Source organism: Puma concolor, chromosome C1 (assembly GCF_028749965.1).
Source record: "Puma concolor isolate L17-30 chromosome C1, mPumCon1.1.hap2, whole genome shotgun sequence".
NCBI lineage: Eukaryota > Metazoa > Chordata > Mammalia > Carnivora > Felidae > Puma > Puma concolor.
The window spans coordinates 77528434-77543492 of record NC_141674.1 but is presented as its reverse complement, the minus strand read 5'-3'; the positions used below and the strand labels follow the sequence as shown (position 1 = coordinate 77543492).

Below are 15059 nucleotides of genomic sequence, written 5' to 3'. Positions count from 1 at the left end.
GGTTACTTTAGTAGCAAAGAAAGTGCTTGTGTATGAACTATCCTTCAATATTCTGTATCTTTTGGGAACATAGCCCAATTAAAACTGATCAAATGAATTGAGAAGACAAAAGCTTGACATAGGTTTTAAACTTAGTAAGTAATGATATACTAGGGCAACTGAGTTTATGAAAGTCACCTTACCAAAACAGAATTTGAGGAGTTTCTAAAAATGTCAGTTATTCTAAGGCATTGCCAGTTGAAAGGTATGCCATTATTTTATGAACCCCTAAAAAAGAAAAAAAATGCCACTTACAATCTAAGATTTGTAAAACATTTTGATTTCAGAGCTGTTACAATATTTAAAAGAAAGTGCTATAGAACTGATGGAATATGGATTACAAAACACTTCATCTTTTAAAATTTTTTTTATTTTTTATTAAAATTTTTTTTTCATGTTATATATATATATTTTTTTTTTTGAGAGAGAGAGTGTGTGTGTCTGTGTGTGCACGTGAGCAACGGAGGGTAGGGAGAGGGAGACACAGAATCTGAAGCGGTCTCCAGACTCTGAGCTGTCAGCACAGAGCCTGAATGGGGGCTTGGATTCATGAACTGTGAGACTGTGACCTGAGCCGAAGTTGGACGCTCAACTGACTGAGCCACCCAGTTGCCCCTCCATCTTTTTTTTTTTTTTTTTAAGATTTTATTTTTAAGTAGTCTCTATATCCAACATGGGCCTCAAACTTACAACCCCAAGATCAAAAGTTGTATGCTCCACTGACTGAACCAGCCAGGTGCCCATCCATCTTTGTTTTGTTTTGTTTTAATATATTGTTATGTATCTTTAAGGAAAATAAGTGATTTTCTTGGTGAGAACAGACTAACAGTTCAAGTTCCCTTGACAGGTACATCTTCATGGCAGAGTGCAGTTTGCTATCAAAGTTTCATGACACCATCTGTTAAGATCATTTTCATATCATTCCATGCTCACTGAGCAAGTAATTTGGTGTTCCTGGCACCCTTCTCTACAGGGGAGGGAATGTGTTGATCAATCTGTCTGAGAATTCTATTATGGTTGGCAGTCAAAACTTCTACTGTAAATTAATATATTAACATGTGATTTATGCACTTGTCTCATATATTTCATGGACCTGAGCTTGATCAATTATGGTCTAATTGATTCCCAACCTGCAAAGCTAAGAGCCAAACCCTAGAGGAAAATGACTCCATGGCATTATCGTTATCACATGAGGCACTAGTTGAACAATAAGCTGACCTCTTTCTTTGTCAACTTTAACATGCAAGCAGCACTTTGAGCATGTGACTTTTGATCTGTTTGACCATAAGGCATTTTTGAGAGTCGAGAGTGTTCTGTTTACTGTCATATCTTCCAAGGAGCCCAGTACATACCTGGAACATTGTAGGCACCATGTGAATATTAGAAAAGAGAATGGCTCTATATTTTCAATACACCATTCAGGTCCTAGTAGAAAAGGATTAAATTCATTAGCTACCTGGAGACCAAAACCATTCTTCTATGTTGAAGTGAGGTATGTCAATCAGGAATGCATCTGACAGAATTTGTAAGAAAAAATTTAATGTTCTGGAATAAAAAGAGAAATGGATAAGAAAAATGAAGATGACATTATTGTGTCATATTTTTAACCTGTATTTTAATTTCAGACTAAATTTTTCCTAAATCTATTTTTTAAAGATAGATTAAAGATATTTAAAAAAAATTTTTTTTTCAACGTTTTTATTTATTTTTTTTGGGACAGAGAGAGACAGAGCATGAACGGGGGAGGGGCAGAGAGAGAGGGAGACACAGAATCGGAAACAGGCTCCAGGCTCTGAGCCATCAGCCCAGAGCCCGACGCGGGGCTCGAACTCACGGACCGCGAGATCGTGACCTGGCTGAAGTCGGACGCTTAACCGACTGCGCCACCCAGGCGCCCCAAGATATTTTAAAGATAGATAGGTACTGGAGGCACCTGGGTGGCTCAGTCAGTTAAGCGTCCAACTTCGGTTCGTGAGTTTGAGCCCTGCGTCAGGCTCTGTGCTGACAGCTCAGAGCCTGGAGCCTGCTGCCAATTCTGTGTCTCCCTCTCTCGCTGCCCCTCCCCCACTCGCACTCTGTCTCTCTTTCAAAAATAAGTAAAACATTAAAAAAAAATTTTAAAGGTTGTAACTACTGGGGTGCCTGGGTGGCCCAGTTAGTTAAGCGTCTGACTTTAGCTCAGGTCATGATCTCACAGTTCCTGAGTTTGAGCCCTGCATCAGGCTCTCTGCTCAGAGCCTGCTTCTGCTCCTCTGTCTCCCTCTCTCTCTGCTCCTTCCCCCCAACCTGTCAAAAATAAATAATATTTTAAAAATTAAATAAAGGTTGTAACTACTGTTCTTTTCCTTCTTCAATATACTTATAAAATTTAAGTAATATACGATAGAGATTTTAAGGTTTATTTTGAAGATATTTAATTTCATTTACAAATTGAGCTAGAGATATCAGAGTCAAAGTTCTAATTATTAGAATATAGTAAAAAGGAACAGATTTATACAGTTATATCTCCTAATTATTGATTACTAAAGAAATCAACACGTGTAATGCAACATATTGGCTTACTATTTTATGTTCATTTTCTATAGTAAAGCACATGGGATGGCTGAAATTGCAGATGCCCTTTTTCCTTGGATGGATCTCAACCAAATATTCCAGAACATCTGGAATCTTTCACTGTGGAAAAAATAAACAATAAAGGCATTTCTCAAATTTAATGTGTGTGGAAATTTGATGAAGTCCTACTGAGGGCTTTCTTCTAACCAGGAGAAAGCTGGCTGGTTTGTTGCCAAGAATCCTTGAACAGTGGCATTTACCTATCGCCTCACATTAGTCTGTCAGCCTTATGAATCCAGTGGCTCAGTTGCGATTTCCCCTTCTTTCCTTTTCGTTTGTTACTGAACCCACTGCCGTGGCTGAGTCACTCCACTGACCTTGCTCTTACCAAGGTCACCAATGATCTTGTATACCCAGTGGACACCACTTATCTTTCATAACCTCTTTGCTACATCTTTGCAGGATGTGCAGAGCCTCTGCTTTGTGTTCGCCAGTCCCATTTCCTTTTCCTCCAGGGCACACTGCCTAACTACATTTCCTAGGCTCCGCCTGCAGTTAAGTGGGACCATGTGATTAAATTGCTGACTAGTGGAAAGTGAGAAGTGATTTGTGCCACTTCTGGGCTTGGCCACTTCAACTTACTGCACTCATGATTCTCCATGTGTACTCTCTGTCTCTTTGCAGAGGATCTAGTAGGAGACTCTAAGACCTTCGCGGATGGCAAAGCCAAATGGTGGAAGGAACTTAGGTGCCAGAATAACTGCTTTGAGGCCTCCCCTCTCCTTCCCACTCACTGCAGTGGAGTGTGACCTGAATAATAATGAAACTTTACTGTGTGAAGCCATTGAGGTTATTTGTAATGGTGGTAAGCCGTTACCAATATTTCCTTGGCTTTGGTGATGTTACACTTGTGCCTGAATCTCCTTTCATGCCTCTGTCCCTCCATTTCTTTTTTTTTTTTTTTCCTTTGAGAGAGGTGGGGTAGGGGCAGAAAGAGAGGGAGAGAAAGAATCTTAAGCAGGCTCCGTGCTGTCTCCACAGAGCCCCACACAAGGCTCTATCTCATGAGCCGTGAGATCATGACCTGAGCTGAAATCTAGAGTTGGACACTTAACCATCTGAGCCACCCAGGCACCCCTCTCCCTCCATTTCTTGTTTCTTGGACTTCTCTACTTATTCCTTAAATATTTTTTATTTAAGTTTCCATGGTCCACTGTTTTCTTTCTCTACATGTGTTCTGTGAACAAGCTTATATACTTTCATGGTCTACTTCTAATATGTTGATGAGATAGAGTAGTAAATGTGTTCCTCAATATTAGATGTAATTTTTACTAAATATTAAAAAATACATGTATACTATCTATCTGTCTATTGTACCATGTTTTACAAGGTTTTGTTATAACTATGATTTTGAAATCTTTGTTATCTATTACCTCAGCTTCCCCCTCCCTGGTAAGTTGAGAGTTGATTATATTTTCTGTCTAGTTCTTTTATTGGACCGTAAAAACTCCTCCTGCATTCAACTACTGTTTATTAAATATGTATGACAAATGGTCTTCTTCTTTTCGCTGCAGTGCCCGTACGGTGCTTTTCATGGAGTAAGCAATTGGTGAGTGTTGGTTGAGCACAATTATTTATTTCATGCTTGCTCTGTATAAGGCTCTGTGCTGATGTTAATGTGAGACAAAATTAAATATAAGACTTGATTTCTATTGACTTCATCTTTCTCTATGCCAAACATCCTTCTACTTCTACCCCAATTGACAAACATTCTAATATTTGCAGTTCTACAAATAAGACTGCCTTATAGTCTCGGTACTCAGAGGGGAGTCCAGAACTAGTGAGGCCCTAAGATAAATCCAAACCTTGACTTTACTCCTACGATAGTAGATTAATCAAGGTTTTTACTTTCTCTTTTTGCCTGGAATTTGGAAGTACTAGAATGTGGAGAACTACCTGCTTTTATCCAACATCAAACTGCATTTTCTTCTCACCTGTATCATTTGAGACTACAGCTTACTTCGGATCTTTTCTTGGGTAATTCCATTCACTGGAATAACTTTCCTCTTCCTTTCTTTTAAAAGATTCTTAGTCAGATGCACTTATCAGAGCATTATTTTATTACAGTGAGTGGAGGTGCTTTGTGAATTTTCTCCCAGGGTCAAACTGTTTACAACATCTTGATGTTTATTCTCAACTGCCATTTCCTTTCAATGTCTTTAACTATTTTGGCACTGTACTACATACCTCGTCCTTGGATTTTTCCAGTTGCTTACATATTTGTTTTCTTTTTGCATTACCTTATTCAAGCTTTCCACCCTTATCAAGCTTTTTGACATCTATTTTGTAAATAATTTCATCAACTAGTGCTACTTTTACTATTATAATTACCACTATTACTTGTACTACCATTTCTATAGCATTACAATTTAGTTGCTGGATTCTAGTATCAACAAACAGCATCGTTAGTGAGACAAGTTCCTGATCATGGTAGACTTCTAAGTGGTTCTGTTTGCTTGTGGCAAGATCCGCCTGCCCATCAGTTAATTGATAGTGTATGTTCACAACGGAAGCAACAGAGTTTGTTGGCTTTTTTGTTTTTGTTTTTGTTTTTTTTGTTTTTATGGTAACTGCTTCTGTACGGATACAATGTCATGAAAATTTTCATAGTACATAGGATTTTTATTGATTGTAAGTCTAATAGTAAATGGAGAATGTCTGATTTTAATGATTCCGCAGATGAAATGACCCAGAGGGCACCCCTCTCAATTGGCTGAAAAAAAAATTTCATTTATATAGTAGTATTTACCCATTTGTGTAAATAAAGAAGGAAAATTCACATTTTAAAGAGTCTAAAGAGCTTCGTGACTTTGAGAAAATTACCTAGCCTCCCTTTGCCTCATTAGGTTGTAATGAAATTAAATGAGTTGGAGCAATGTTTGGTACCTAGTAAGCACTCAAAAGTGTTAGCCATTTTTATTATTAACTAATGCAGCAAGTGTAAATATCTGTTCTTGGGGATCTATGTCTGCTGCTGCTGATAGTCATGATCATACAGGAAAGAGAATGTCCCTCATTCTTGTCAAATAAACACAAATATGGTGTATTTCTCTGAATGCCAATAACATCTTGAGGGTTTGGAGAAGCACAGTTTATGATGGTTGCTAAGCTAATGAAAGGTTTTTTGTTGTTGTTGTTGTTTTTTAAAGAAGAAAACAGATTCAGAAAAGATGAAAAATTTATTAAGACAGGACTAGTAGATTCCTTGGGAACTTTTGGTTCATGTCAAACATGTTAGCAACTTCTTGTTTGCTCAGTTCGAAAGCAAGAGAATAGCCCCAAGTCAGTTTTCTCAAAGTGTAGTGTGTGAAACTCTGTCCTCAGACTCTTGGGGTGGATGCTTGTTAAAAAGGATGATTTCCAGAACTCTTTTGGGACCTACTGATTCTTTGAAGGGTTAACCAGTATCTCAAGTGCTTCTTATATAACCTTAATTTGGAGACTTCGGGCATAATGAGTAACACAGGGACAAAGTATCCTCCCTGCACTTGAGATTTGAAAGAATCAAATTGGGCCAAACCCAGGGCACCTTTTAGGGCAGCCTGCTCCGCTAATTGAGTTGCCACATTTGATGCTTCGCCTGGCCATCAAGCATCTCCCAACAATTGGCTCCCTTAAGATCCAAACCTTCCTCTGCCATTACAGTTGTGACTGGCAATCTTGAGTTCCTTTGCTCTTTTCATCAACAGTAGGACAAGAAAAGGAATTTTGGCACTCTAGTGATTATGGAAATCAAATACGGGCCTGTTCCACCTTAAAGGGCCTAGGCTTGCCTAAGTGCTTGGGTCTTGCAGAGTTTGGGCACCACCATATTTGGAGCGTGCCTACTTTGGGGCGGGAACCTCCTTGAGAGTGATTAGGTCAGCGCTGGGGGAGGTGACCTTGTTTGGTTTCTGGCACCCGAGAACAGTGGTGCACTGTTTCTGCTGCCCCCGTTTGCCTAATTGGCCCAGGCGCTCCACCAGAGCAAAGCCGCCCTAGAACTCCTCGCTGGCCGCCCCCGCGGCTCGCAGCTCGGTAGAGGCGGGAAAGCAGCGCGCCTGCGCCGTGGGAACCGGGGCCGGAGGCGAAAAGCGGGGAGCGGAGGGGGGCCGTTGGAGCCGAGTAGCGTACAGAGCGGCGTGTGACGCGGGGACGCCGCGCGCTCCCAACGTCGCCCCGGTTTGACGCACACGGCACCAAACTGTGAGTTTCAGGGGTTATTTGGTCGGATTCTCCGGGACTCGAGTGGGTTTCGGGCCTCTGGGCTGTGGCGGCGGCGGGATTGAGGGTGGCGGAAGAACTTGGGGGACCCGACCTTCGGCGCTCGGGCCCGGGGAGCTACGCCCTAGGCTGGGTCCCAGCCATCCAAAAGGACGCGTTTTGCCGCACAGGCTAAGATGGCGGCGGCGGCCGAGGAGGCGGAGTTGGTGCTACACAAGGAGCCCGGGCCCCGGGTTCGGGGAGGCGGCGGCCGCGGCGGCCGCGGGGGGCGGCGGAGCCTGAGGTGAGCGGCGGCCGCCGCCGCGGGGCGGGACTCGGCGGAGAGTGGGTGGGTGGGGGGGGAACCTTTCCGCGGCGGCGTCGGAGGATCCGGTAGCGGACACAAAGGGGCTGAGCTGGGCACTAGACTTGGGGGTTTTGTTTAGTCACATGAAGCCGAGCAGCCAGTGAGCAGTAGGGGGAAGGGGCCGAGATCCGGCGGCTTGGGGAGCCTGGCGGTCGCCATTGCAACGCACTGAGTAACGGGGCGGTCCGAGAGCAGTCACCAACCCCTCTCCGGGGCTGCTCGGTTTGGGCCAGAAGCGCCAGCTCTGGCATTAACTGCACACACCCCTCCCCTTACGTGGGACCGGGACCGCATAGACCTCCCCTCCCCCTGTTCTGCAAGATCTTATGCCGCTAGGTGCCTGGGAAGTAACAGCAAGAGGTAAATCGCCCAAAGTGTTTGGGTTGCCAGGGGCTTGGTGGGTGTCCAGCTAAAGCTTTTTGCTTCTCCAGGTCTGATTCCCTGGCCTTTGTGTCCCTGGGAGCTTAATCTCTGCCAGAGGAAAGCAGGTGTGCTCCACTTCTCCCGTGAACCTGAAGATGAGTTGTCCCAGACCCTTCTCAGTGATTGGAAACTTAGGTGGTGGAGCTAAAGGTTTCTTGTTACGAGACTTCCACAGACGACTCTCGTGTTGGGATCCATCCATGGTTTAGCAGCATTAGTGGAAAACTTTCCTTGAACTGCCTAAGTAATATTGACATAAATTTAGTTGTATAAAACTTTCATGTCTAGACTTCAAATTTTGTGTGGTCATTGAGAAGTACTCAACAAGGGGGTAAACACAATGGGGGCCTAAATAATGGTCCTGTTTTGTATACAAGTCAATAATTACAACAGGAGTACCAAAACACCATCATCTCTTCTGGCCAGTTCTGACTAATGCCAGGCTTGTTGCATCTGGATGATAGATTAGATTTGCCTTAATAGTATATTGCCTCTCTGCAGTAGTTTAGTTACATTTCTTTGGTCCAAGAAGAAGGAAAGCATTTCAAAAAATAGACAACTCAAGTTACTCAAAGGAAACCTGCTGTTTGCCTTCAGTGTCATGTGTAAGTATCCAGGGAAGTTGATGGCAGTAATACTGCTTTGGTAGCTTTGGTGAGAAAAAATTAGTTTTTATGAGGAAGTTAGAATTTCGACATTTTAATAGGTGAAACATGAAGGCTTGACCACTGTTGATGCAGTGATATGTATATCCCTGTTAAAACCTCTGTAGTGTGGATTTTAGAATTGTAAAGTTACACTGCACTTACGGCTACCTCATACTTTGTATATTGGTATTAACTAATGTTTGACGTACAGAATTTGGAAACAACTAATGTTTTGGCCAGGTCACGTTAACAAGAGTAAGTTATGTGATTGCAGGGTTAAAGCACATTTGGATTGTTAACTTTAGATCTCTGTTCAAATTAAAATTTGAATTTTTTAATATAACTTAAAACTTTCATTTTCCTTGCTTCTTTCAGATACAGATTTTCCCCCTTTAACTTTTCATCTTTTAATAGAGAACACTCTTACTGTATTAACGAATAGGAGATACATCAACATTGGCAAATGTGTTACTGAATCATGTGGTTTTGGAGTGGAAGGAATCTCAGGGAACACCTCGTTTTACCCACTGTTTTATAATATATTAATGACCAAGTATGATTAAGTTAGTGAATAATGGAAAATTGTCTTTTCAACTTCTACCTCATTGCTCTTTTCGTTGATCACGTTGGTGGGATGAAAAGGTGACTGCAGCTAATGGTTAAAATAAAACATTTAAATAAGTGTGCTTGAAAACACTTATTAGATACTATTATATTAATGAGAACTTCTGTGACAAGAAGTTAAAAAGTTTCAATTAACATGATATGGTGATACAGTTGTGAAAGTGACTTTCAGTGAAATAATTTCAGATACAAAATACAGACATTTCAGATAATTTGGGGCCAATGTTGCTTTTGAATTGTGAGGTTTTCAAAAAGCAGTCTTGACCCAGAAATTAAAAAAAAAACAACAACAAAAAAAAAACAGCTTGATGAACTTCTTGGAAGATTTGAAGTAATTGCCATTACTACAAATTATTACATAAGAAATGCGATGCTGAAAACAGTAATGCTAGTGCCTTCATTTTGTAATGGTAGCTTTTTTATTGGGTGAATGGACATGACACTTAGATTAGCCCTTGTTAAAAGCAACTTTTTAAGATTTACTACTACTGAATAGTAGTAGATCTGTAAGATCTGTTAGGAAATTCAAAAGTAGCAAAATCACTTATGGTGGGATCCCTCAGTTCTTTAACTTCTTTGGATATCAAATATAACAAAAACTATTAAATCATATTGAGGTTTTAAAGCTTTTATTGGTCATTTAGGGTACATTTAAATCATTGATTTTTCTAAGAACTACTTCTTAATTTTCAACACTGAGTAGATTTAATTACATTTTAGTCATGTGATAAATCGGATTATTCTCAGATTATTAGTAATTACAAAGTGAGTCTGTTATCTGCAAACCTTAAATATTTTGCAGTTTTAATTTGTTATTCAAGTTATATGAGGAAGAGTTTTGGTGTGGTTGAATTGAGACTGTATTGGGTAGCATGAGAAGAGGAGAGACTCAAGGACAGTCACTAGAAGTGGTGAGGATACCTAAAATTTAGACAGATTGGTAGTCAGAAAAGATCAGGTTTATCCCAGATACACTGTTAGTGTTAGGGTTACCTATTTAGACTCTTCTCAGGGTGTGGGACCAAAGGAAAAGAGTGGATCTTATTTTTGTAGGAATGCTTTTCTCATGATTGCTTTTCAGGCAGCCTTGAAGGCAGCAGTTTGCCCTGAATTCAGAAATAGGTATGCTGAATTATCCAGTCCTAATTTTATACCAGTCCTTTTAAAAAAGTGTTTTTAATTTAATTGATAGCTGTATACAATAAAACATGAGAATAAAGAGTAGCAATTATGATATTTTGGGTAGGCATTCAAATGAGCTCTAGTTTTTTACACTTATTATCATTAATCCCTATAAAGACTGTTTTGTAGATGGAATCTGTAAATGTTTACAAAGTTATGAGATACAGCAACGATTAAGGCAGTTCTAGATGTATTGTCTGTTAATAGAGAGAAATAGTTGCTTTTAATATTACAGACCATTTACATCTTTGAATTTTCAGAAAATTGACAGTAATCAATCTGATTCTAGCACTAGCTCACCCTGCTGGTTGGCTGAAGTATTTCTGTTCTTCTCTTAAAAACAAGTGTAAAGATCACTTGAGACCTAGAAGGTAGAATAGCAAATTAAATTCATGGTCTTTCTTCAGGAAGGTGGGGGTCTCCATGACAAGGGTGTTTCTCATCTCTAGGGTCGTAGTTGCTCTACTGTTAATTTTTTTCTAAGATCTGCCAAATTTGAACTATGGAGTTACTATCTTTGAATTTAGGAGGAACTCTTAATTATGGGGAGATACTATGTTTTTGTCCTTTTCAAGGACAAGATTCAAGATAGGACATCCTTTGACAATTGAGAAATGTTAGCAAGAAAAACAAAAAGTCCTGTGACATAACTTTCCAGGAGGAGAAAAGCAGAGGATCTCAGGGGGAAGAAAAGAAGCATGCCAGGACAGAAGCAGCGGTGCACACTTCTGGATGGAGGAAAGTGAGGCTGGATTAAGATTAGTGTTTCTAAGATATTTCCTTTATACTCTCCCTCTACTAATCTTTGCTTTACTTCTTCTGTTTGCAAGCTGTAGCCTTCCCATTTCATTTGGGATTCTTGGAACTGTGATCTTGTAAGTAACTTTGTGAAAAGTATAGATAAGTGGTTTTTTCCTTGTAATTTAATTCTGTTAGTCTAGAATGTGGTACAGTTGAAGTTGGTTGGAGTGATAAATGTGATTTTAGGTATTAAGCCTTTAGTATGTATATCTTTCATTGAAGTTGAAAATACAGCTTTTAAAAGCTTTTAAAAGACTTTTTGTACAAAGTCCAGAAACTTAAGTCAGGAGTGAAACGAATAATTTAAAATAAAAAAAATGTAATGAAGCGTTAGGATGAAAGTACTTTACAGTTTACAAAGCATGTTTATCTGTATTCTATCAGTTATATATCTTTTATAAAAGATTAACACTTTTATCCTTTCTTCTATGGTGTTTATCCTTTTATTTGAAAGCTGAATGCATATTTTTTTCATCAGTTTCTTGAGGAAGATGATGATATAACTAGTATTTTCAAAACACCATTTATTGGAAAGAGAATGATGGCCATTTGTTTGTTGAATGGTTTGTGAAGGTGGATAAAAGCCTTGCCTGTTGCTTACTGTTGATTTGCTGAGTATTACACGCATACACACACAGACAAATGTGTATATATACACACACAGGAAATCATAGTTGCATTTATAATTGTATATGAATAAAGAGATAAGATGAGCTAAGGTTTAAAAGTGTAAGCTTTGAAGTAAAACTGATGAAGTTAAAATCTAGCTGGGGGGGGTGGGTACCTGGCTGGCTCAGTCAGTAGAGCATGTGCATGTGACTCTTGAGACTCGCTCTCAGGGTTGTGAGTTCAGGCCCACGCTGGGCATAGAGATCGCTTTAAAAAATCTAGCTCTGTGAGCATTAGGCAAGAGGATTTAACAATAATAATCTTCATAGAGGCTTAAAGTTTACATTACATAATTCATGTAAAGTCCTTAGCTTTCTGGTACACAATGGGTGCTGAGCAAATGTTAGCTTTTATAATAATAGTAATAGTTACTATTGTTTAATTTTTTTATAATAACTTGAAATTTTCACCTGCGAGTGATTTGGAATTACATACTTTTGCTAGTGTTCCTTTTTTAGACCCATGTCTACAAAGGGAGGGCTGTTGATAAAGGAAGTTAGATGCAGGCATCAAAGTGTGCCTTCTCCAGTTCTAGCAGCAGAAGCTATTAACCAGGTTCAGTATTTCAGGAACACATTCCCTTTTAGTACTGTCAGCTGATGAATAAATGCACTTGGGAATGAGTGCATTTTAATGTGAAGTTGTTTCCCAGCCAATGTGTTGATTTATCTTGGTTAAAACATCCTGAATTTCTTTACTGTCCTTTAAATTTTTGACCATTAGTGGCGGGAAGAGGGTGCGTGGCTGTATGTATTTGTATATAATATACTTTTAAACCCCAGCTAAGAGAGAATAGCTTCAACTGCAGCTAGATTGAGGAGAGGTATGTTGTCATTTTGCTGCTTTGTCTGAGTCAGGAGAATTTCCTCAAACAGCATTTCCTTTTGCTGTTTTCCTCTCCATACTTTTCTTTGTTTTGTATTTGGGCTGGTATGGTCTTAAACTTACTTGTATCTTTAATTTTTCTTCTACCATTTATGTCCCCCACCACCAACATAGATTTTAAGCTTTTTATTTAAAAGCTAGTAAAAGTAATGTGGCAGAGAGGTGTGAGCATGAAAAGTTAGAATTCTGTTTCAGATATGCTTAATATTTTCAGCAGTTTGGAAAATGAAGGAGAGAAAAGTCACCCATTTCTTATCACCATTATATAATCATTTGTATTAAAGGAAAGGGAGATGAGGGGCGCCTGGGTGGCGCAGTCAGTTAAGCATCTGACTTCGGCTCAGGTCATGATCTTGTGGTTTGTGGGTTCGAGCCCTACATCGGGCTCTCTGCTGGCTCTCTGCTGTCAGCTTGGAGCCTGGAGCCTGCTTTGGATTCTGTGTCTCCTGTTTTCTCTGCTCCTCGCCTGCTCATGCTCGCTCTCTTTCTCTCTCTCTCTCTCTCTCTCAAAAATATTAAAAAAAATTTTTTTTAAAGGGAGATGAGACCAACATTAAGCATCTACTCTGTATTCCTTATAATAATGTTTGATGTATATATTCCCGTTTTATATGCAAGGAAACAAACTCAAACTCAGGACATGTAGACAGTAATTAGTACAGCAGCCAAGTTTGAATCTTAGGTATATCTTGATTCTATAGATGAAATCTTTCTACTCTGCTTTCCCCTCCTTTCTATCTGTACTTTAACCTAATTATACAATTTGTAAGTTTTATTTCCTACTTATAAAACATTATAAAAGCATTTTTCTGCCTACTCTTATTTTAAGCGGTGTCATATTGCCCACATTGTTTATTCATACCACCATATAAAGGCTCTTTGTCTTGGCTGCTGGATATTGGTACAGTGATATTGGTCAAAGTGGAGACTGCCTTTTTTCTTTACTGAGTGACCAAGAAGAAAAATAATGAAGGTTAATCAGAACTAATACTCTCTGGGATTAGAAATGCTACAGGTTTAATAATACCTACCTGGTGAGACATTTAACTCAAAATTGGGTATATGTAAAATGTAGATGACGTTTTCAGTTTAGGCATGTGAAAACAACTTTTCCTATATTTTTATACTTTGAAATGCTGTAAGTTTCCCTGTTAGAAATATTTAAAAAGTGATATTAAAATTAAATAGGCACTTAATTTTGTTTGGTTACTATTTGTAATTCCTAATGTAATAACCTTTATAAAAGGGAAAATACTGAATTCTTATACTTTAATTGGGTGGATGACATATATTTAAAGATAATTTGTGGGGCTTTTATACATAAATTGTACAGGGCAGCACTGACCAATAGGAATATGTTGTTGTGCTATAAATGTGATTTAAATTTTTCTGTAGCTATGTTAAAAAATGAAAAGAGGGGTGCCTGGGTGGCTCAGTCAGTTAAGTGTCGGACTTGGGCTCAGGCCATGATCCTATGGTTCTTGAGTTCGGGCTCTGCTGACAGCTCAGAGCCTGGAGCCTGCTTCAGATTCTGTGTGTCCCTCTCTGTCCCTCCTCCACTCACACTCTGTGTCTCTCTTTCTTTCAAAAATAAATAAACATTAAAAAAAAATTTTTAATGAAAAGAAATAGGTAAAATTAAATTTATTAATGTATTTTATTTAACGCAGTATATTCAAAACATTATTCCAATAACTGAGCTATTCTGCATTCATTTTTTTCACGTCAGGTCTCAGAATCAGAAGTGTGTGTTCTGTAATTAAAGCACATCTCAATTCAGACTAGCCGGACTACAAGTGCTTAGTAGCGACGTGGCTTTTGTATTGGACAGTGCAGATATAGTTAGTTCTGTACACGTATGGAGAAAGGATAAAGTAGGAATTGAAATGAGCCTTAAAGGGTAGCTAAGAAAAGAGTCTGCTGGAGAACAAATCTGTAAAGTGATGGGAATTAAAATAGGAGACATAATTTGAAATCAGATAATAGAGTGACTTGAATTTAGTTTAAGGAATTTGTTTAGTATGGGGGATGTGTGTGTATGAGATATTGTATGTTGGAGGGTGCCTAATCATGTCTTGTACATGAGCAGTTAATATCAAAATAATATTTAAGTGAGTTAATATGAGGCAGAACAAAGGGCACTTGGGTGGCTCAGTTGGTTGAGCTTCTGACTTGATTTTGGCTCAGGTGATGACTCTAAGGTCATGGGATCAAGCCTCCTGGTGGACTCCATGCTGTGTGTGGAGCCTGCTTGGGATTCCCACCCCCCTCCCCCTGCCCTTCTCAACCCTGCTTACGTTCTCTCTCTCTCTCTCTCTCTCTCTCTCTCTCAAATATGCGTGCGCACACACACACACACATGAGGCAGAACAGGAAAAATGCAGAAGAGTACTCACAAAGTCTTGTAGGTCTCCTAAGGGGAAAAAAGTGTGCTTAGGGAATATTGGTATTCTCTGATTAGCCGTATGACGGAGAATGATCAAAAAGGAATTGAATTGAGAAAAGGTTTTTAGATTTGACCATTTTTTGAAGTTATTTTTATATGTTTTATTTAGGTATAACTTACATACAGTGAAGTGCACACTTCTTATGACAACACCTCAGTGAAATTTTTCATAGAAGCATAC

The 15059-nt window shown here is 39.3% G+C and overlaps 1 protein-coding gene across 29 annotated transcripts in view; it reads left to right on the top strand.

Moving 5' to 3' along the window:
• The first annotated feature begins 6533 nt into the window (after positions 1-6533).
• Positions 6534-15059, top strand: part of ZNF644 (zinc finger protein 644) — a 104923-nt gene continuing 96397 nt past the window's right edge. For 9 of the 29 annotated variants that reach the window (XM_086717518.1, XM_086717501.1, XM_086717499.1 and 6 more), the window contains exons 1-2: positions 6534-6837; positions 7633-8229. The gene's annotated coding sequence lies outside the window, so the exon portion shown is untranslated. The other 20 variants (XM_086717508.1, XM_086717507.1, XM_086717506.1 and 17 more) reach the window with 9 other exon arrangements.